Genomic DNA, 24,888 nt, shown 5'->3' on the forward strand with positions numbered 1-24,888 from the left:
TAGCGGGAGTCGGTTTATATAGGTTCTATTTTTGCGCTTTATTTAATTTTTTATTTATTTTAAAATCCCCTGTTAATTGTTTTTTCTGCTTTACACCAAAATGCACGATGCACTCGTGTTAAACATCCAAATGTCTTTTGCATTTGAATGTAGTCCAACCATACGTGCTCCCAGGCTAACGCGTTTTGGGACTCACCATCATGGTGTGGAAGTTACCATTGCACTAGTCCCTTAACTTTTAGCTTCATCCTTTTCTTTTAAATTAATGAATAACAAGTAGAAATAAAATTCAAAATTATCTTCAATTATAAATTTTTAAAATGTAATGTAGCGACAATTTTTTTTGTTAAATATGGTGTTGCTCTTTAGTGAAATTTGGAATTAGTTTTCTTTCAAAATTTTTGATTAATTTAGTTTTGAATTTTTAATATATGTAAATTTAGTCATTTTAACCAAATTTTGTTAAGTTTATCTAACGTTTCAAGCGTATTTTATGATAGTATTTGAGTTAATATTGAAACAAAGGTATGTCAAACTGTGTAAATAATTAAAATAACATCATAAAATACGTTTAAACTTAACAAATTTAAATGACTAAATTCACGCATTTAAAGATAAACGACTAAATTGGTCAAAAGTGTTGAAAAGAAACTAATTTCAAACTTCACTCTGAAATTTGATGCACAAAACTTGATGCACAAAAAAGTATTTAACTTTTTTTTTTCTGGTAGAACATATCTTCATATCATATTACAATATCATTGACAATGTAACAATTTATTGATAATTTATTGATAGAAAATGCAACATTGTTACGATCTCATCATCCAAAAATATCAGAAGATTTCACAATACTCATACAAATTATATAATCTGAAAACCTTTTTAGCAGACAACCCTTGTTTAGATGATATTACACATAAGCTTTATGCTACCATTGAAAAAATATATACATGTATGTTTATTTATTTTTTTAGAAAATTTTATTAAATTGTAAAATATTTTTTATTAAAGGTAATTATGAAATAAATAATTTGTATACATTTTTTATTACATAAGTATTTTTTATTACAAATATATTTTTAATTAAAAAATAATTATTAAAAGATAAAACTAGAAAATAATATTTTTATTATGAATAATAATTTGAATTTAAAAAATAATTACTAAAGAGTAAATTTGAAAACAATATCAATTCTGTTTATAATGATTTCTTAAAAACATTTTGAAAAGACATACCAGTTCCTTTATGTCTTTAAGATTGTTAGAAATCTTATTAAGTAAATCTACATTATATAAAGTTAATCATGTAAGATATATTGTTGAATCATATATTAATATTTAATTTCACATTTGATATGTTGTAGTGTGAACTTGTGCCTGAAAATAATATTCCAAAACTTTAGTATGTTTCTTTACTTGTGTGAATACAGCCTATGTTATAAAGTATATAACTTTGATCATAGGGATCAATTTCCAGTCGCATAGTCTCATAATAATTATGTAAAGCTTTTGCATAATTTATAATTTCCTTCAAATTAAGCTAACATTTGTTACGGTCGTCATTGGGTTCAAAGAATCTCCGCTCTAGAGCTGTACATGAGATTTTCATCTCATACGACTCCCCCTTATGTGTATAATGAGAAAAATCCATAAAATAAAAAAAAAATAGTATTCTCATTCTTAACTAAACAGAGCTAGTGTTTTTACAATAAATCTCTAGTCAACCTTCTTGTCAAAAATTATTTCTTAACATTAAGTATGTAGGTACTTGATAAAAAAAAATAAAAATAAAAACTTCAATTTCTTTGTCCGTTACAGCAAACATTCACTTAAGTCCTCATCTTGATCTTGAGAGTTTGATACGGATTTAACTAAGATGCAGACTTATGAAATTTTGAAAGTCATGTTACAAGATGAGATATTATGAGTCATATAAGTACACTATGAAATATTATGAGTGTTTAAAATTTTTAGATTTGTGAAAATATAAGAAATATAAGATATTACAAAAGAAAAAACTTATTATTTTATTTTATTCATATTATCTATATATATATATATATATATATTATAATAATAATATAATATAAAGTCAAATAGCTTCATGTGATTTTTTTAAAATAAAATTACAAAATTATTAATCTTAGAATTTTTTTTCTTTACAAATCCAGATAATTAAATAACGGCGAACTTAAGCGAATATTTACTGTATATATCATAATTATAAATGAAAAAATGTCATTGTTTTTAACAAACATTCAAATTATAATTCAGTTTATTTAATAAGATAAAGAATGTGTAAAAAATAAAATAAAAATAAGTTTTATAGCGGTTGGTGTCAACCACCATAATTCTATTAGATCTTCTGGTATGCACTATTTATCGTTGTTGTTCAAAATCAATTATTCAGGAAACTGAAAAGAAGCACACTTCTTCACGTGTGCCTGCCAAATATGTGAAGTGACCCTAAGATGATCATCATGGTATGAAAATGAACACTACATGATATGGTTTAAAATAAATATTGTATTTAAATATGGAATTTTTATAGATTTTTTTTTATAAAAAGTTTTATGTTTTTTTGTAAAATTTTTATTTGGATATCCAGAATTTTAAATGAAATTTTAGTTTTAAATGATCGAGAATAATTTGATTATTTTAAATTTTCCTTAATTTTTTTTCATAATTATCTTTGTTTTATTCTTAATTCTTTTATATCTATGGAGACATTGTTAATTTAATTGAGATATGAGGGTTTGAATTTGATATTATATTTTAATTAATGTTGAGATGAGAAGTTTATCATAATTATTTCATGATTGTTTCGAATTTAAGTGGGATAATATTAATAGAGATAATCACATTCAAAGTATTTTATATTAGGTATTTTGAAGGGTTGTAGAAGGAAAGAGTATTTAAATTGTTTTGAATTTCCAATTCCAAGTAATATAAAATTATTGGTGCTATGATATATATATATATATATATATATATATATTTTGGAACGACATGTATTCGATACATCTATACGTTTATTTTGAAAATAATAAAATATGATATGCATGTATAAAAAATATTATAAAATATTCTAAAGTATAAGATACAAATACGTGACACGTGATCCAAATTAAAATATCGGTGCATCATAGATTAAGTCTATGAAAACAATAATCTTTATCAATAAAATTATTTTTTTGTTAACATGAAATAATTTTATTTTCTCAATGTTTATCAAAGTTTTTACCTAAACTAAGTTAGGATATTTTAGTCAATTGATGAACATTATTTTTTGGTTATATTAGTAGGATTATTTTTTCATTAAGGTTAACATTTGTTAGAGTTTTTTCCACGATAACGGTAGTTGTGAAACCATTTTTCGTTATTGAAATCTGTAGTGTCACTATATAGTATAGTTTGAAACTAATTTTTAAGTTTGGTAATTTTTCTTTATGATAATTAAAATACTTTCTCCAAATCATAACATATAGATTTAATAAATTTAAATTATTTTATTGAAATAAAAAAATTAAACGTTAAATAGATTAAAATAAAAATAAATCAGACTTATTATATTTAAATAATTTTTTTAAAAAAAGATTAACCCAAATACAAGATTAAATTTAAAAAAAAATAATTTATTTAAATTCCCACTAAATTGAACTAAAATTAACTATCTACTTTAAAACTAAGAAAACAAACTACTAGGGATATTACCCTAATACCCCTATCTGATGCGCTGACACGTGTCCAATTAAATGGTTTTTTCGTCATTTTGGTGCCCTTTATCAATGGTTTGAGCAGCTGAAGACGGAATGACAATTTTGTCCCTGTTTTCTGCTCCGTACTTTAATTGGGTTTGGTTATTTCGTAATTTTGCATAGTTTTAAATGCATCTGGGACTGATTTGACGAGCTTTCATTTCCACTGCAGGCCTTCTCCTTGGTTTGAATGCGGAAGCTTGCTGTGGAAGGAAGTTTCACAGATAAATGTGGAAGAAGTTGTGTATTTATATTTTGTTTGTTGTTTTCCATTTCTTTCTTCGTTTACTGTCTTTGCCTTACTCCAGGTATTTCTGTATTTTTTCTGTGTTGCAGTGTTTTTGTTCATCATGGAATGGTACTTGGACAGAAGTTTACGTGATAAATATGAAGATGCTTTGTTGTTTCTTTGTATTTCTGTTTTTTTTTGTTTGTTCAATGTTTATGGGTAATGATAGAATGATATTTGTAAGCAAATTTACGTGATAAATATCGAAGAAGTTTTTTGTGTTTTGTGTTCAAATTGTGTTTTTTTGTTTAACTTTACTCCAGTTTATATTTTTGTGTTTGGATTGTGGTTTTTCTGTGTTTATGTTCATCATGGAATGATATTTGGAAAGAAGTTTATATTTTCTGTGCTTTGTGTTAAGATTGTGTTTTTTTGTTTAACTTTACTCCAGTTTATATTTTTGTTCTTGCATATCCATTTTTTTTTTCGATCATTGTTTTCGTTTTGGTTTTAATTAGTTTGATAATTTTATTCTGTCGTTAATGGTTGCTATAGTTCTTTGTTGTTTTTTATTTAGTTTTATTTTTCTGATGTTAGTTTTTTTACTCCAGTTTATATTTTTACGTAGGCTACATCAGGAAGTTTGACTGATTTTATGGTGTTTTTAGGAAGTGCAATGGCGAAGAAGTTGGATATGATTAAAGATATTGATGGTAAGAGGGAAACTCTGATGTTGGGAGTTAGAGTTGTTGATCATTGGTATGTTCAGTCCCGTGATTCTACTCTTCAATTGGAGATGATTCTGATGGATGAAAATGTAAGTATTTATTCATTAAACATTTGAGTTAGTTTTTGGATGTCTTATGTATTTTAATTTGTTCTGTTGATTATTTATTGTAGGCGGACAAAATACATTGCATTGTTCGCAGGGAAGAGTTTGATTTATGGGATAGCAAGTTGATTGAGGGAGAAACATATATCATGCACAATTTCAAGATACTGAAAAATGAAGGGCAATATAGGGTATGTGAGCATCCTTACAAGTTACTGTTTATTGGTGCTACATCCGTGAAGTTGCAAGCTATTGCTAAACTTCCAATGAAAGCTTACAGCTTTAAAAGTATAAAAGATATTGTTAGTGGCAATTTTATTCCTAACTTGCTTATATGTATGACAAATATAATAACTGTTTTATTTTTTTTTTAAATATTTCGTATGATTTTCATACTAACCGTATTTTATATATTATGTCATTGAGATTTGATTGGTGTCGTTGAGAATGTGAGAATTAAGCCTCAGTTTAAAAGTGTAGAGTCAAAAAACGTGGTGTTTACTTTGGTGGATCTCAGGTAAATTAATATAATTGTACTGTAATATTATGTTAATATTTTGATTTATTTGAACTGAAAAATTTGTATTTTTGCAGTGGTGCTGCTATTTGTTGTACATTGTGGGATGAATATTGCAAGAAGTTTATACAGAGGTACAATGACCTACCTAATTCGGAAAAGCTTGTGGTTGTCATTACTCAAGCTAAAATCAAACCAGTTGCAGGTATAAATCTTTATGAAACCCCTTCTTCGTTGATTGTGATTTTGATTTTTTCTAACATTGGTTTTCATATGTAGGTGAATGGTCAGTTTCTGTTTCTAATACGTGGAATGGTACAAAGTTGATAATGGAAAGTGATTTTCCTCAAATAATTGATTTTAAGAAACGAATGAAGGAGTAAGTTATCCGAATATTAAGCCATGTTAATTATTTGTCTGGTAGTGGAGTTATTTTACATATAGTAAAAAAACTATATTTGATTTTGTATGTTTTATTTGACTTGCAGAATTGATCCAGATGAAGTGATATTGAGTCAGTGTGCAAGTCAATTGACTCAGTCTTCCCAATATACTGATGCTGAACGTTTTGTATATAAATGTTTAGTAAAAAGTTTGTTTGAAATCCCATTAATGAAGAAGGTATGAAAGCAAGTGTTGTGAATTACTTTATTTCATTTGTTCTTTTTATTGTATTTTAACTTAAATTTTTTCTTTTGATATAGGAAGTTGTATGTGTGACTGTTGCAACGACTGTTAAGTTTAACTTAGATAATGAAGGCTGGTATTATTTGGTTTGCAACAATTGCAGCAAAAGGACTTATGAAGCAGTTTCTTTCAAGTGCACTTATTGTGATAGAGATAATGCATTACCTGTTTTCAAGTTGGTATATTGTTTTATTATATTTTTCATTTTGTGATGTATGTTAGTTGTTAATTTCAATTTTTTTGTACTTTCCAGGTATAGGCTCCAGGTCCAGGTCTGTGATGATTCAAACAATTATGCTAACTTTGTTGTATGGGACCAAGAATGTAGCAACATTATTGGATTGTCTGCTGCTGATTTGCAGAAACAAATGATTGAGGTCTACAATTTTATAGTTTCATCGTTTATATTTTCTGCTATCAGTGTTGTTTATATTTTGCATTGTTGTTAATTACAATAGGCTGGTGAAGATGATCCCCTTTGCTTTCCTGATGCATTGGATGTAATGCTAGGCTGTACCTTTGCTTTTAAAGTTCGAACGCAACCAAGAACTAAGTGTGCATCTGTCATTAAAGTTTCAAATGTTTCAGAAATAGTGGCACATGTTAAAAATCTTATTCCTCCACTTCAAGTAAATATTATTTTGAAATGATTTATGTATTTCTTTCCATATGAAATACATATAAATGTAAAATAATTTTATTTTATTTGTATATGTAGATTGGTGATGGTACTGATAAATGCAGTATGGATTTGGTTTCTGAGAGTTCCAGTGTTATAGTAAGTATATTAAGATGCAGTTTTGATTTTTTTGTTAATCTGAATCACAATTTTTAAGTATATATTACAGAAATTGATATGTGGTTTTATTTGTTTTGTAGATTTCAGAATTACGTGGGAAAGCTATTTGTAATTTGGCTGCAGACACTGATACTGATATAATATATTCTTATTCAATTATCTTTAATCATAATTAAAACTATAGAGTATTTTGACTGATCAATTTTGTATTCTTAATTTTGTAGATGAGTTTGAGCGCAACTGGTGATAATGAGTCGGATTATGTTGTAATTGGAACTCTAGGAAAGAGGTTATTGCCATGTAATGAAAATTGCAATGAATCTTCTCAGGACATCGATTCTGCTCAACTATCCAGCACTAAGATGAAGAAGCTTATTAAGAAGGAGAAAACTTAAATTAAGTTGTTCTGATTTGTATATGTTTGATGTATATAATTTTGGGTGCTTTGGAACAGTTATGGTTAAGCACTTTTTTAGCCATATATATTCTGTAAGTTGGGTTCAAGTACATTGTCCTTCATATTTTGTGTGTTTTGTTTGATGTTAGACTCATTCTCGAATATATGAATGAACCATCTTTTATTATTATATAGTGAGCGATTGATAAAATTATAGCTACCAATATTCAAACAAAGGATATACATGATTGATAATAAAGGAAATTAGATTAAGTAGATCTGCATACATACAGAAACATATAGTCTTCCAAAAAGCAAATAAAAAAAAGCCTGTAAACTATTATCAAACTTAAGTCATAAATATTCGTAGTTACATTAAGTGATTAAAACATGAATTGTGCTTGAACGGTTTTTGTCAACTCCAAACATCACTTTGTTTCCAGCTTCAAGTGCATTATCAATGCAGAACTGGTTCCATCCTTGAGTAATGTAGCATCCCATACGCGATCTGTTACTCCATCTGATATTACATTCCCATAAATCGCCATTTTCATTGCTGAGGTTATAGATTTTTTGATTCTTTACCAAGGCTACATCAGCAAATTGTGCATCCAAGTACTGTAAAAGAAATTCACAATATGTTAAGTAATTCTCTAAATTCATGTAACATATACATTCCAGAAGGAATGAAACTTACCAGTGATGATGAGCGGATATCGTTTTCACTCAATGTTTTTTCTGTTGAAAAGTAAAAAGGATTTTCATCGTTGCTTTCCATTGTAGTACTGCATTCATCAGTTGATTTGGTGATGTAAGTGATTTCATCACCAGCCAAATCAAATATCCTTACTATGAATTTGTTATCTCCCATGTAAGTTAGCCTCAGTACATGATCATTTTTTATATCATAGTATTTAATAAACCGTGGAATTCCCTTTGTAATAAAACGCATATGCAAGAATCCTCTTGAAATGATAATTTGGTGGATGTTTCCTACTGGGTCAATCATCTCAAAGTTATCAGACGCAAATGTTGGACCCTAAAACCGTGAGAATATCAGCAAGTGTTATAGATTCCTGTACCATAAATAAATTATCTTTATGTTTATACTCAAATAATTATAAACCAGTTACATATGAATTATATGTATCGATAATGTTACCTGTTGTATGGATAATTTGACATTGAAACAGTTGAAGAATCTGGGCAATGGGATTTCTGGGTGTACATCTGTCGGATTTTTTGGGGCAGGGTATTGGATTTCAGTCATGTCAATGTCAAAAATCCTTAAGTCAAATACTCTGTTTCCTAAGTATTTTACTGCAAGAAAATAGTTTTCTTTGAACTTGTAAAAACTTGCTATTTCATAACCTCCACAAAAGAAGTTTTCAGGCACTGAAGTTTGACCTATGCGGATAACTATCTTATTTCCTCTTGGGTCCACTAAGTAGTTTAGATTGTGTCTAACTTCCTTTGACCAGTAAACAACGAAAGCAGGGTCAAATTGAATGTATTCCTGCAATATGTATGAAGTAAAGGAATGAAAAATTATGGATGTACTACAAGTGTCCGATTTTATTTGTACAGATAATAAAATCGGAAAAAAACAGTCTAAAGAATGGGTTCCAGTTTGTAATATTATGTCCACAGAATGCATATTATAATGGCTCCTATGCATAAATCGAACATATACTGACCTTTTGCATTTGCTTTCTCATATCAATGGTTGAAAACAGATGGTACTTACTTTAAACCAAAAAAATTAAAAACTTACCTTAGTTGGATTAAAGATTGAAACCCAAAATGGATGGCAGTACATCATAGCCTTCCGGGAAGATGAAGCCATTGGAATAGATTTGAGAAATGCAGTGCAGAATGATTGGACAATGGAAAGTGAAGAACTCGAAGGACATGACATAAATATTAAACTTTAAAAAAAAATTACCGTTTCAAATGACGGTTGGTAATGAAATGTCAGTGTAATTAATACTCTGACCTTTTAATTATTTAGTTTAAGTTTTAAATACGAGAAAAATACGAAGCACTCATTGCATATACTAATTTCATTAAAGTGACACGACAATATATGAAATAGATTTATGTGCAAAAAAATCCTATCTTTTTTTTATTTGGCGTCATTTTAATTGACTAATTGCAATAACTACAGCATAAACATCTAAGTTATGTGGTCTGCAATGAAGGGATGATAATTTGCAGTAGCAACAAAAATAATGAAACTACTCCAATGCCTACGAAAATAAAAAAGTTAAACTACACAGCCTTGAGGTTTGTTTTTTTGTTCTTCCAAACTATAGTTATACATTGTAGAATATGTATTTATTATTTATTTGATTTGAATCCAATTTTGTAAAATAAATTCTGAAGTGATTGTGCTGTATGTTAAAAACGCAGGAATGGAGGCTGATAAAAAATATTGAAGATTGCTTGCGCCCAAGCAAGTTTGAAGCGAAAAATGATTTTGAAAGAAAACAGGATGAATAAGAAATGTGTTAAAGAGTGTGGTATATTTTCTAAAAGCCAACATGGTAGAACATTGTGTACTCCACTGTCTGATGTTACAACTCAATTTTTATCTGGAGGAAGACTTAACACTTCTGGAAGAGTACAATGTCATAAAAATAGAGATGCAGTTCCAGATAGTAATGCTTCTCATCGACAAAATCTATTGCCTAGGTTTGAGATTGTTTTTTCAGAGCAGGAAAAAGATAATCAGTGCTCATTGAATAAGAGTAGTAGTCAACAGTCTTCCTTAACTGCACCTCATTTTCATATGACTGAACAAATAAGTCAACTCAGTACTAATGCAGACAATCCAGACAATGGCCAAGGTATTAATTAATTTATCTACTACCAAATGGATATATTGTTTAATTCTGACTGCTTTCAATTATCACAGTTGAACAGATGGTTAAAATGCGAAAAAATCAACATATAAAGCAAAAAACATATACAACTTCGGACTCTGACTATTCCATACAATTTGACGAAAGATAAGATACTATTAATTACATCTTGACTTTACTATATTTAGTTTTTTTATAAATGTTTACTAAAATCGAGATACACATTCAGTTGCTATGCAGATATAGGTGACCCAATTTATACGTGCCCCTATTGCAAAGCATGCATGTGGTATGAAGAAAGGATAGACAAGCATAAACATTCTGCAATTCCAAAGTTTAATTTGTGCTGTGGAAATGGAAAAGTGCAGTTACCTCTATTGAAGGATGCTCCTACTGTTTTGAAGCAATTATTGTTTGATTCCAACAGCAGAGAAGGAAAAAATTTCCAACAACATATTCGTACATATAATATGATGTTTGCTTTTACATCACCAGGTGCCAAAGTTGATAACAGCTATAACAATGGTCATGGTCCACCCAATCTGAGGATCCAAGGCCAAGCTTGCCATAGAATAGGTAGTTTGCTCCCGCCTGCAGGACAAATTCCTAAGTTTGCCCAACTATATATTTATGATACTGAAAATGAAACACACAACAGAATCCAATCCTTAAGGTACGTGAAGCTAAAGTTTGTTTAAAATAGCAATTTGATATTTTGGATGCTGTATTAATTAAGATTCTATTAATTTTCAGCAATGACAACAAAATTGATGTGGATATTGTAGACAAATTAACAAAAATGTTAGATGAATACAATGTTCATGCCAAATCATTCCGAGTTGCTAGAGACCGTTACAGAGAACAATCTTTCCATGATCTTAAATTAAGGCTAATTGCTGATAGGAATAAGGATGGAAGGTTATATAATATTCCTACCGTTTCAGAAGTAGCAGCACTAATTGTTGGTGACGTTGACAGTGCTTCCCTAAGAGATATCATAATGGAAAATAGAAGTGGAAAACTGCAGAGAATTAACGAACTTCACACGAGTTACCTAGGCTTCCAATATCCTTTACTATTTCCATATGGGGAAGATGGTTATAGGCATGATGTTAATCATCGAGTCACAAGTACTTCAAAAAACATGAAGAGAAATCGCTTGACAATAAGGGAATGGTTCTGCTTCCGGATTCAGAGTAGAGAATTAGAAGCACAGACACTACTAAGATCTAGGCGATTGTTCCAACAATTTGTTGTTGATGGATACACTATGCTAGAGTCTGAAAGGTTATCATTCATAAGAAATAACCAGTCCAAGCTTAGAGTGGACAAGTACGATAACCTCTTCCAATCAAAATCAAGTACCCAAGAAGAAGGATCTACAAAAGGCAAAAGAGTTGTACTACCTTCCACTTTTGTTGGTGGTACGCGATTTATGGAACAACTTTATTTTGATGGAATGGCCATTTGTAGTCATGTTGGTTTTCTAGATTTGTTTGTTACTTTTACATGCAATCCGAAGTGGCCTGAAATACACAGAATTTTATCACATAAAAATTTATCTGCATCTGATAGACCAGACTTGGTTGCAAGGGTTTTCCGAATCAAATTTGATCATCTTCTAGCAGATCTTACGAAGAATCATTTGTTGGGCAGGGTCATTGGATGTATATTCCCTTTTTCCTATTATTTGATAACCTAATTTTTTTTTGTTCGTTCATATACTAATGGAATGAATTTACAATGCAGACATGTATACTATTGAATTCCAAAAGCGTGGTTTACCTCATGCTCATCTGCTTCTCTTTTTGCACCAAAATGACAAATATCCAAGCGCTGATGATATTGATAAAGTAATATCAGCTGAAATTCCGTGCCCAATTGGAAATCCTAAACTATATGAATGTGTGAAGGATCATATGATTCATGGTCCCTGTGGAGTAGTAAATAAATCCCTTCCTTGCATGAAGAATGGTAAATGCTCACAGTTTTATCCTAAAAAATTTCAGAGTAGTACAACTATTTCAGAAGATGGATTTCCACAATATCGAAGAAGAGACAATGGAGTCTGCGTGGTCAAGAATCATGTTTCTTTAGACAATCGATCTGTGGTTCCATATAATCCTAAATTGTTACTTAAATATGAAGGTCATATCAATGTTGAATGGTGCAACAAAAGTACTTCAATTAAGTACTTATTCAAATACATCAACAAGGGTTATGACAGAATTACAACGGCTATAGTTAATAATACCAATGCAACTCATCTTCATCACCAGTCAGGAGATGAAATTAAACAATATCTTGATTGTAGATACATATCACCATCTGAGGCATGTTGGAGAATATTTTCATTTCCTATTCATGGCAGGAATCCAGCTGTTGAACGTTTATTTTTCCATCTTCCCGGAGAATAATCAGTGTACTTTAAAGACGACGAGTTTATTGATGAAGTCATAGGAAAAACAACTGTAGCAGAATCAATGTTTACAAGTTGGATGGAATGTAATAAAAAGTATGAATTGGCAAGAACTTTGACATACCCAGAGATTGTGTCAAAATTTGTCTATGTCAAGAAAGACAGATGTTGGAAACCCAGGAAAATAGGAAACACAATTGAAAGACTTATTTGGGTTCCACCATCAACAGGTGAATTATACTATCTAAGGAGGATGCTCACTGTTGTCAAAGGTCCTTTATGTTATGAAGATATCAGAACGGTGGATAATATATTATATTCAACCTTTAGAGAAGCATGTGAAACCTTGGGATTTTTGGCAGATGATAAGGAATATGTAGAAGCAATCAAAGAAGCCAAAGATTGGGGCAGTGGAAATTATCTAAGGAAACTTTTCGTGACAATGCTATTGTCCAATAGTGTCAACAAACCACTAGATCTATGGGAAAAAACTTGGAAATGGCTATCTGATGACATATTATATAGGGAAAGAATAAAAGCTGGCAATCCAGGTATGTTTGACTTAAATTTATAAACTTATAACAGAAATAAGTTACTGAAATAACAAAAATGAATACTTAAGTAACTGAATTTTAATGCAGAACTGCAATTATCAGTCCATATATTGCGAAACTTGACGTTATTCCATATTGAAGAGATACTACAAACTAATAGAAGAAGCCTAAAACAATTCCCAACAATGCCATATCCAGATGGTTTTATTATAGCTCAATGTGGGAACAGATTGGTGTACTCAGAACTTGACTACAATCCTGTCACCGAAGCAAATCTATTTCAGCAAAATTATGATCGGATGACAGGTATAACCTAACTAAAAATTCATGAGTACATTTTTTGTTTTGAATAATTAATATCTGAATTACAATTGTAGGGGAACAAAAGGACATATTTCAAAAAGTTACTGAAGCTGTTATTAAAAATGTGGGAGGAATGTTCTTTCTTTATGGCTATGGGGGTACAGGAAAGACTTTCATGTGGAGAACTATTTCTTCAGCATTGAGATCTAAGAGAAAAATTGTATTAACTGTTGCATCAAGTGGTATAGCATATTTATTGTTGCTAGGAGGAAGGACAACACATTCAAAGTTCAGAATTCCAATTCCAACCATGGAAAACTCAATTTGTAACATAGAGCAGGGTTCTAAAGCTGCTGAGCTACTAAAATTAGCTGACCTCATTATTTGGGATGAAGCACCAATGGCACACAAATTTTGTTTCGAAACTCTAGACAGGACCTTAAATGACATAATGAAAGACAAAATGAAACCAAATTTAGTATTTGGAGGAAAGGTAGTAGTTTTTGAAGGTGATTTCAGACAGATATTACCTGTCATTCCTAGAGGAACTAGATCAGACATTGTACATGCAACAATCAATGCTTCATACCTATGGCAGCATTGTCAAGTTTTGACATTGACAAAGAACATGAGACTTCTACAACCAGGTTTACAAAGCACTTCAACATGCGAAATTCAGCAATTCTCCGATTGGATTGTAAAACTAGGTGATGGTAACTTGTGCGAACCCAATGATGGTGTTGTGGATATCGAAATACCTCCAGAATTTTTGATCTCTGATTTTAACGATCCAATTGAAGCTATTGTGTTAAGCACATATCCTGATCTATTGGAGAATTATAGAAATGATAATTTCCTGCAGAGCAGAGCTATACTGGCCAGTAGAATAGAAACAGTAGAAGAAATCAACAAATACATATTATCTTTAATTCCAGGTAATTATTAGGATATTGTTAGTCACATATGTTACATATTGAATACTAATTATATATGCAGTAACTAATACAATGACTATTTTGCAGGACAAGAACAAGAATACCTAAGTGCAGATACAATTGATAAGACAGATAATTCAATAAACGATGAATATGATGTTCTTACTCCAGAATTCCTCAATTCATTAACTACATCAGGCTTACCAAGTCATCAAATAACCTTCAAAATCGGAGCTCCTATAATGTTGCTAAGAAACTTGGATCAATCAGAGGGGTTGTGCAACGGAACCAGATTAATTATTACAAGGTTGCAAAAACATGTAATAGCAGCAAAGATTCTTAGTGGAAACAGAAAGGGTAACGAAGTTTACATTCCACGTATGTCTATGTCTCCATCTCAATCACCTTGGCCATTTAAATTAATCAGAAGGCAATTTCCAATAATGTTATCTTATGCAATGACAATTAACAAATCACAGGGACAATCTTTGTGTTCGGTTGGATTATATTTGCCAAAACCAGTATTTAGCCATGGTCAATTATATGTCGCAGTTTCTAGGGTTCAGAGTAAATCGGGATTAAAAATTTTAATCCATGATTTTGACAAAAAACCATTGTCTTCAACGACAAATGTTGTATTTAAGGAAGTCTTTCAAAATGTATAGATATTCAGACCATATTAACTTCATTTTGATAACTGAGTGGGTTATGTATTTTGTATAGACAGAGCAGATATGACAACTAATGTGAAACTCCATGTCCATTATCTAATGACTTTGAAGTTTACAGTTTCAGATACAAAAAAAAGGATGATACTTGATAAAAGGAACAACTGCAGCATTGTATGAATTGTTGCATGAGCTAATTGCCTCAGAAATGGATGACATAGTAATTCAAACTAAAAACTATGTCCTCATTTATTGCGAGACCAACCATGGCAGACACGTAGTCATATTCAATAAAGAATGCATTTATGTACTGAACTCTTTTTCTTTTTACACCACCGCCACCTCCATTTAATGATTTCTTTCACCAACACAGTAATAAATTGAAATTAAACATAACCATATACACCAATTAATGAGCGTGAAACGTATTTACCTTGCATTAACCCAGTATTTCTCATTTTATCAACTATTAAAATATCGGTTATAAGTATTGTTCCATTTTGTTTTCTAAATCCACTTAATCACTCCAATCCATCCTATTTATTGGAAACTAATTTACTTTTCAATATGAAACATTTATTGTTTCAACAAGACCTGACCGAAAATGAAGGTTTACCATTATGTAAACTGATTCCATTAGTCGTTAGCTGAATTAACAAAATTGTTTAATATAGAAACCCATACTTCATCCATTTAAATAAAACGTTGGCATACATACCAAAATACAAGTGCCAACCAAAAAAAATATGTCCTTGTGCGTAAACAGCACCAAAATATTACCACAGCATACATAAATTAAACATTCCAGTTAAATATTCCAGCAACACACTAGATTTTCTGAACTACGATTAAATTGTCTTCGTTTTTCCTAACTTCTAACTTTATCCTATCACCAGCGCATAACTTATTTTCCGTGACAAATCTCCTCCATCCACACCCCAGATAGCATTCAGTGAGCGCCCTCTGAGCCCATCTAATTGAACACTGCCAGTACATTCCATTAGCATTTGATAATAGGCATTCCTTCTTAGATGTCGAAAATGCATTGGCAACGAATGAAGCATTCAGATACTGAAATAGGAATTAAAAAGATTGTAAGTAACTACAAAGTTTTATAGAAGATGAAATAAATTTACTGTAATAAATAAAACTAAGTCATACCAGTGACGATGCACCAACATCATAAGCAGTCAAACATTTTATTAAGCAATTGTCACTATCATGTTCTTGAACATCTTCAAGGTTTTTTGCAGTACCAGAACAAGATGCTGCATTTGTAGTATAGGCAATCTCGATTCCTTCCACTGAAAATAACTTAATTAAGAAAACATTGAGTGATATATAACTCATATGCAAGTAGACTTCATCCTTCAGATTATAGTATTTGAACATTTTCCGAATCGGACCACGAAAAATCGTTGTTGCATTTGGGGTCACATGAAACTTAAACTTGAAAGTTTTAGAATTCGGATCAACAAACTCCATCTCCTGGTCAAAAACTGTTTTCTTTTCCCAGAATAGGTGGAAATAAGGATCCAAGCTAATTGTAGACTGCATTCCGAAAATGATACAATATTAGACTAAAATATGAAATACTTATTTTTACACAAAACAAGAATGATAAATGCTACAGATTTACCTCTTTGGGAGTTAAGAGAATCCTGAAAGAAGACAAGAACCTAGACCACACCAAATCTTCTTCTGCAATGTAACTATCAGCTATACCTCGGTATTCTATTTCAGTCCATTGTAGGTCGAAAATCCTCAGACAAAAATATCGATCACCACAAAATACTGTACAGACATAATGCAAGTCTCTCAGATCATAAAATTCTTCGAAATAAGGTGGTATTCGAAAAATTCCCTTTCTTATCAGATCTTCCTCAAACTCTAAGTTCATAACATTACTCATTGGGTCAGTAAAATAATTGGTCCCAAGAGTAAGTTTGTTTCCCCATTCCAGCATAAAACCATCTTCAAAATCCCCAAACCCCTGCAACGTAATATATGCCAAGAAACGACAATATAAGACATGCATGTAAGACAAATTAACAAATAATACATCAATAATATTCCAAACATCAATACAAACAAAATACAAGTACCGATTACAAAATAAAAGCTGGCGAAAAAGCTATATAATATAATATCGCAAAATCAACTGCAAAAGTAAAATACTACTTACATCACCTGGATACAGCAAGCAGATGGAGTTTTGGAACAGATTTTTGAAGCTGTATTTACCCGAAAAAGACATCTTCTCCCACAGCCACACAGCGAACCAGAGAAGCCAAGAACTGTCACTGAACTCAGAATGAAAGCAAACGTAAAGTCTAATGTTCTTCCTTCAAAAAAATGAATAAAATATACGTTTCCGGAAACATCTGATATAATAATCACCTCCTTAAAATACCATTATATTATTTAAAACGAAAACAAAAAACTTTTATTTATTTTTAATACTTATTAATGCAAAATTATTATATGAAGATGAAATTTATTATCCATAATTATATTAGGTTCCTTAATATATTTAAAAAAAATAGGCAAAATGCAAAATATATGATAAGTTGAAATATACGCATTACTAATATTTACTTTCACTATACTTTAGTAATTACTATTATTTATTTTTATTACTTAAAAATTACTACTTATTCGATTTATAACAGAATTATTATTTTCTATCTCTAAATATTACTGATCTAAAATAACACTTTTAAAAAAATTACAATTTTACATACTATTTATCATTTAATGTTGTCTGTTATCTTGGAATCCAAATATATATAGGAATCAAAATATCTAAATCCCTATATAACCAAATTTAAATTACATATTTTAAAACATAAATACGAAACTTAAATTCACTTTGACGTATATAGTTCATATATATTACTTTTGTGAACTATAATATTCTGTAACAATATTTATAGGAAAAAAAATACCCATCTACTTAAGAATTAATATTTTATTCTATTAAAAATACAACATTAAAAGAAAAAAAACCAGAAAACACCACCCATGCGTACGCACGATTATAGCACTAGTTTAATATAAAAAACCAAACCAAACTTTTTAAGTGGTTAAATAAACTATTATAAAACTAAAGTATTATATTCCATATTTTTAATAATTTTTTTATTAAAATTGATAAACTTTAAGATCTTAAATAAAATGTGCTTTCATCGATTAAATGTGATCACATGAAAATATTATAAAAAGAAAAGAAAATATAAAAATATTAATTATACGAAACCCATTCAATAACAAATCACATTCAGAAAAGAAAAGAAAAGAAAAGAAAAGAAAAGAAAAGAAAAGTTACTCATAAAGTGTGACATATAAGAAATTGTTAGGATCAAATATTTATTACTAGGCAAAAAATTATACCTTTTAGTTAGGATACAATTTTTTTATTTAAGAGTGTAACACCGTACAAATGCCACGATTCGATTATGACTCGACCCACCTCCACCACAAAACAATTGATATCACATGTAACAAAAATCAATACTAAGAATAACTTGGGATAAAACAATAAACCAGACAAAAATCTCTCTATTTTCAATCCTTAAGTCTGCAAGATCGATTATCAACGTAATTTCTAGAAAAATATGATAAACTTTAAAGTCCATAGTTCTACATAATTAAAGACACTTTAGCTAACAACCATAAATGCTTCAATGAACAAGTTGATGATTATCAAAAGTTTGACATACAAAGGTGGAATCACATTCAAGCTACAGTCTTGTCAAACAATGAATTTTAGCAATTTCAATAATGAAGATATAGTCTCCACAAACTCTACATAGATAGAATTTTGTATGCCAACATAAGCATAAAATCCACCAATGTATTCACACCACTACTCCTTCTAGAAATGTCATCGCTAGTTGTGTTTACGACATCCTTTATTCATTCTATCAATGTTAACTTTCACCCAACAATTTTGACGTCTTTCAATTAACCTAACGAACCCAAGAATCATGGTCTAGTTTAAATATTCTAGATTTATAAAAAATTATAATATTATAAGACTAAAAAACTACGATTTTATAAGACTATAAGACTATAAAATTATAAAATAACACGTTACAATAACTAAGAAAAATTATAGAATAAGATAATAGCTATTTCACTCAGTTAACAAAAGAATTAAATGGTAGGAGTCAATTGATGAAAAGGATAAACTTTTTTAATACTCAATAGATCATAAATAAAAATACTCAAATTTATACTTGAAACTTAATTAAGTATAAATATTATTTAACAAGACCTACATGATTTAAAGTAAACAATCATAATAAAATTTATGAAAAAATAATAATAAAATTATTAAAGGATTGTTAGTAATAGAGTACAAGCCAATCTAACTTGATTCAAATTAATTTAACTCACATGCATTAAGTAAGTTGAGTTCAATTTAACTCACATTTAAAATAATTATTTTTTTCAACTTTATGTGAACTAAATTGATTTACTAGTTTATAAACTCATTTTTAAATCTTTATTTGTTCATCACAATCCTATGAAATTGTTTTTAGAGGGTGTCCCCTGAAAGATCAATTATAAAAGCTTGGATGTAGCTATTAACTTTGAGAATTAACCCATAAAACAAAATTTGTTATGTAAAAATTTTGTTTAAGTAGTTCATTAATTTGCCCTTTGTTAGAAAAAACGCATCATCAAGTAAAAGCATTTTCGTTTTTACTTCCAAGAATCACCCTATTAAAAAAGAAATAAAATTAACACAGAAACACAATAGTATAAAGTGAAAATTCCAAACACGGAGCCACAACCGTAATCGTTATATTTGCAAATTTGTACAACACATAAAAAACACTCTTAACTGTATGACTCCAAGTACATCCACACTCTCCAATATATATTTTCTAATTCTATAATATTTTGAGTTATAATTAAGTAGACAAAATTGTCTATTGCATTGTTTACAGGCATCAATCAATATAAGTTAAAATATTTAATGATAATTTTTAGAAATTAAAATTATTTTAAATTTTTTATAATTTTTTTATATTATAATGTTACCTACGAAAAGTTTCGTATGTAAATTACATACGAAAGTTGTCGTAGATAATTACTTACCAAGATCTTCGTAGGTAATTTACATATGCAGAAAATGTTGGAGATAATTACCTATGATAGTTTTCGTAGATAATTTACCTACGAAAATTTTCGTATGTAAATTACATACGCAGAATATCGCAGATAAATTACCTACGACAACTTTCGTAGATAAGTTACCTACGAAATATTTCATAGATAACTCCAGTTGTAATTATCCACAACTATTTTCGTAGATAATGATGTTCGTAGATTTTTCGTAGATAATTATCTATGTCTCCCTTTCATAGATAATATTTGTAGGTAATTTATCTACGAAACATAATTTCGTAGATAAAGTTACCTACCAGCTCAATACCTACGAAATTTGTTTCGTAGATAACAACGCATTACCTACGAAAAGTGAACATTACCTACGAAAAATTGACGTAGATAATAATCTGATTTCTTGTAGTGATTTGCAAATTTGTACAACACAGAAAACACTCTCAACCCTATGACTCCAAGTACATTCATACTCTCCAAAATAAGAATTTAGCGATACCTCACAACATTCTACTACAAGAGAATACGAAAAACGAAACACGAGCTCAAAGTATCAATGTATCTTTAACTAGGACAAGGAACATCATAGACTTAGAGCTGATTATATAGTCACTAACACACACCCCTAGACTATCCTAGATGAATGTAAGACTTTTCAAGACATTATTTTCATCAGTTCAACACATTTCAATCATTAAAATTATAGAAGATTCCTAGACTATTAGGGCTCAAAATTATTTATCAATATATTTGAAGAAATATGTAAGCAATAATAAATTTTTTAAAGACGATATTGGGAAAATAATAATTTAGTTTTTGAAATCCTGGTGAGGTACTATCTTAACATATTATTATAGCCCCTAAGTCGAATATCCTTTACGTAATCAGAGAAAAAGGCAAACAAAGTTAGGTATCAGAAAACGTATATAAGAGTAAAGCAGATAAAGTAGAACAAAGAGCATAAGAGCAAAACATATATATAAGACGAATAATTATATTTTTTATTAACTTATTTTATTATCTTTATTTGAAAGAAAAGGGTTTGAGGTATAAATATACATGTTATCAGTTAGTTATTTTGAATATAATTTGAGGTATAAATATTTTCAGATGTTCAACATCTTTAAGCGTCTAATAAAAATTTCATTCAAATTAGTATTTAAATTTATAAATGAAATATTTAGTCGTGTTTATTTTGTTTTAAGCCCATAAATATGTGTGCTTCAAGTTAATTTAATATAATTACTTTTCATATAGGGTCTAAATGTTATTATTTACTTTTTATTTATTTTTAATAGAATATAATACTATAAACACAGTATTACTTTATATTATTAGTAATATAATTTGTTAAAATTAGTTATTGCTGGAATATAATTAAAATAAATTTTCCTTTTAAAACATATGGCGAATAAAAACATCAATTTTAAAATAAATTTATGAAATTTCTTAGTCACAAATGAAATTAGTGTTATTATTTTAATTTTATATATTTACAGTTTTTTTAAATATTCTTAATAAGAATATTCTCTATTATTTATTTAATCATGTAAAATATAAAAAAATTATCCAAAATTTTATTTTTTTCTTAATTTGATCCTCCAACTAACACATGTATCCGGATTTTGTTCTTAATGTAACATGTTAACAGTAGATTGTAAAATTGATGAAAATAATAAGAGACTTAAACAAAAAATTTTAATTTAAAATCAATTATACACTAAAAATATCCAAGCCAATAATACTTCTACAAAAAAAATAACTATGTCTTATGTAATACATAATTTAGAACTATATAGCCACTAAGAAAATAAGCATATTAAAAGTCACCTGAATTTATTTCAAGAAATTAGAAATAAACATCATTGAGTTGGATTAAGGGAACAAGAAAATTGAATAAATAAAGTTGGTAATAAACGTCAGCTTCCATCTCTCATGGGCATTTCACAACCATCTCCTCACTTTCAATTTTTTCTCAAATTCTCCTCCATTCTTCGTTCATTTTTAGAAATCAATCACCACTCACTCACAACTAGAAAGTTAAAGAACCTTTTAAATCGATTAGGTTTTAAATTTAAAGGATTTTGAATTTGAATCAATCATATTTTAAAATAATGTAAATTTTCATATACTCATACAATTCTTCAACTTTTTGTTTTATAGTGTTTTAATTATCAATCTTAGTGGGACGATGATAAAAAGTATTCCTTTTAGTTTAATCTATCATATACTGAGTTTTTGTTTTAGCTGGATACCTTGTATGTGGTCTTTAGTCGGGAGTAGCTCAATCTATTGAAATGTGAAGCTTTAGCTTTGAAAAAAAAAAAGTTTAAGGCAAGAGGGCCTAATACAAATTTAAAGATATTACTACTAAAATTTTATGGTGATAATGAGTATGTAGTGATACTAAATTGAATTGTGAAAGTGATTGTTTGCTAGCTTTATTGAGTTGAATTGCATAATTGGAATAAATTGATGTATGAGGTATTAATACTATTGGATTATTTAAGTAGAGTTTGCATTAAAACTAAATCTAGTTTGATACAAGAAAGCAGTATGAAAATAATCCAATTGAATAATTATATATATATATATATATATATATATATATATATATATATATATATATATATATATATATATATATATATATATATATATTTGAATTATGTAGAGTTGTTGAGCAAAACCTCAGAATCATTATGCGAAAATGAGAAGTTTTAGTACGCTCTCAACATTATTTTCGTTGGGCCAACCCTATTTTAGCTTGATGAAACTATTTTTATAAAATCACCTAGTGATCATTCGTTGGGTAGGCTAAGTTTTCACTAGGGGAGCCAAAATTTTACATGTTGTCGTAAGCCTTTGGTCGAGCAGATGACAACATGTGCTTAATTCATTGAGTGAGCCAAATTTTGACTAAGAGAGGGTGTTGTGTGATGTTGGGTATTGGGCTCCCTTCCTATATGGAGAAAATGTCCAAAACTTGAGAAGCCCATGTCTCATTTAATCTAGTGGAGAGGGGGCTATAAAATAAAGAGAGAGGCAGAACAATAGAGTCAGAACACACCGAAAGCTCTAACACATAGAGGGAGAGGTAGATGGAAAATTCTGTTCACGTTTTTCATAGAGCTGTCTCCGTAAATTTGGCACTTCGGGTTCGTTCACCGTTGGATCGTGCTGAAAGTTTTACAGCAGGTTCGGGACTCATTGCTCTTCAATCTGACCGGTTGGATCGTTGATATGAGATCTGAGTTGGGAGATATTAATTTCTCACTGCAGCAGTGATTTTTAGAGGTTTTCCTCTCTTGTTCTTCTCTATTTGAAAGCTTTGTTGCTTTGTTATTTGGTTGGGTTTTGGCACTAATTTGTGCTATTGATTGAGACTCTTTTGTACTCTTGTTGATCATAGTGGAGCTATTTCTTTGGTCTGGACGACTCGTGGATTTTACCCTTGATTTGAGGGGTTTTCCACGTTAAAAATCTTGGTGCCTTTATTTGTTCTTTTGATGATTTATTATTGCTGCTCTTTGATCATTGCTCCTCATAGATTCTTGCAAGTTAGGGAAAATTATATCCGCTGTATTCTCTGGTATATTGTTTGTGTTATTGTTTTCCTCATCAGAGTGGCATCAGAGCTCTTGGTTGGGCTATATTTATGATGGAGGCAAATGCAAAGATGGTTGCTTTGAATGGTACAAATTGTCATTTGTGGAAGGGCAAAATGAAAGATTTATTATTTGTCAAGAAACTGCATCTTCCGGTCTTTACTACACAGAAGCCAGATTCTATGTCTGAAGAAGAATGAGACTTTGAGCACCAACATGTATGTGGTTTTATTTGGCAATATGTTGAAGATAATGTTTACAATCATATTACTAATGAGACACATGCCAGAGCTTTGTGGGAGAAGATTGAGTCTTTGTATGCTTCTAAGTCGGGCAATAATAAATTGTATTTGTTAAATTGCTTGATGAATTTGAGGTACAGGGACAATTCTTCTATTTTTGATCACTTAAATGAGTTTCAAGGGCTCCTAAATCAATTGTCAGGAATGGGCATAAAGTTTGATGACGAAGTTATGGGATTATGGTTGCTTAATACTCTACTAGAGTCTTGGGAGGTATTTCGGGTTTCAATTACGAACTCTGCCTCGAATGGTGTTGTTTCTTTTCAGATGGCAAAAAGCGATGCTCTTAATGAAGAGATGAGAAGGAAGACACATGGTTCTTCATCTCAGTCTGAGATGCTTGTTACAGAAGCTAGGGGGAGAAGTCAGAAAAAGGAACATAAAGGTGGTAGAGAGAAGAGTAGGAGCAAGTCCAAGTCAAGATACAAGAATTTAGAGTGCCATTTTTGTCATAAAACTGGGCACATTCAGAAATACTGTTTTAAGTGGAAAAAGGAGAACAAAGACAAGAAGGGCAAACAGAGAGATAATGACCATGATGATGATGATCGTGTCACTACTGCTACAGATGGTGATCTTGTTCTTCTTCGTGACTTTGAGTCTGTTAATCTTGTATCTGATGAGAGCATGTGGATTATTGATAGTGGTGCTACACTACATATTACACCTAGGAAGGAGTTCTTCACATCTTACACTCCTGGTGATTTTGGAGTGTTGAAGATGGGTAATGATGGTGAGTATAAAGTGATTGGTGTTGGTGATGTTTGCCTGCAAACCAACATGAGAGTGCAGTTGTTGCTTAAAGGAGTCAAACATGCTCCGGATGTCCGTTTTAATTTAATCTCTGTGCAGTTGCTTGATGATTGTGGTTATGACAATC

At 29.9% G+C, this 24,888-nt stretch overlaps 1 pseudogene; it reads left to right on the plus strand.

The window, feature by feature from the left end:
- The first annotated feature begins 10,062 nt into the window (after positions 1-10,062).
- LOC114182119 lies at positions 10,063-14,962 on the plus strand (annotated as a pseudogene).
- Positions 14,963-24,888: the final 9,926 nt, after the last annotated feature.

The sequence above is a fragment of the Vigna unguiculata genome, chromosome 1, assembly GCF_004118075.2.
Source record: "Vigna unguiculata cultivar IT97K-499-35 chromosome 1, ASM411807v1, whole genome shotgun sequence".
NCBI classification, from domain to species: Eukaryota; Viridiplantae; Streptophyta; class Magnoliopsida; order Fabales; family Fabaceae; genus Vigna; species Vigna unguiculata.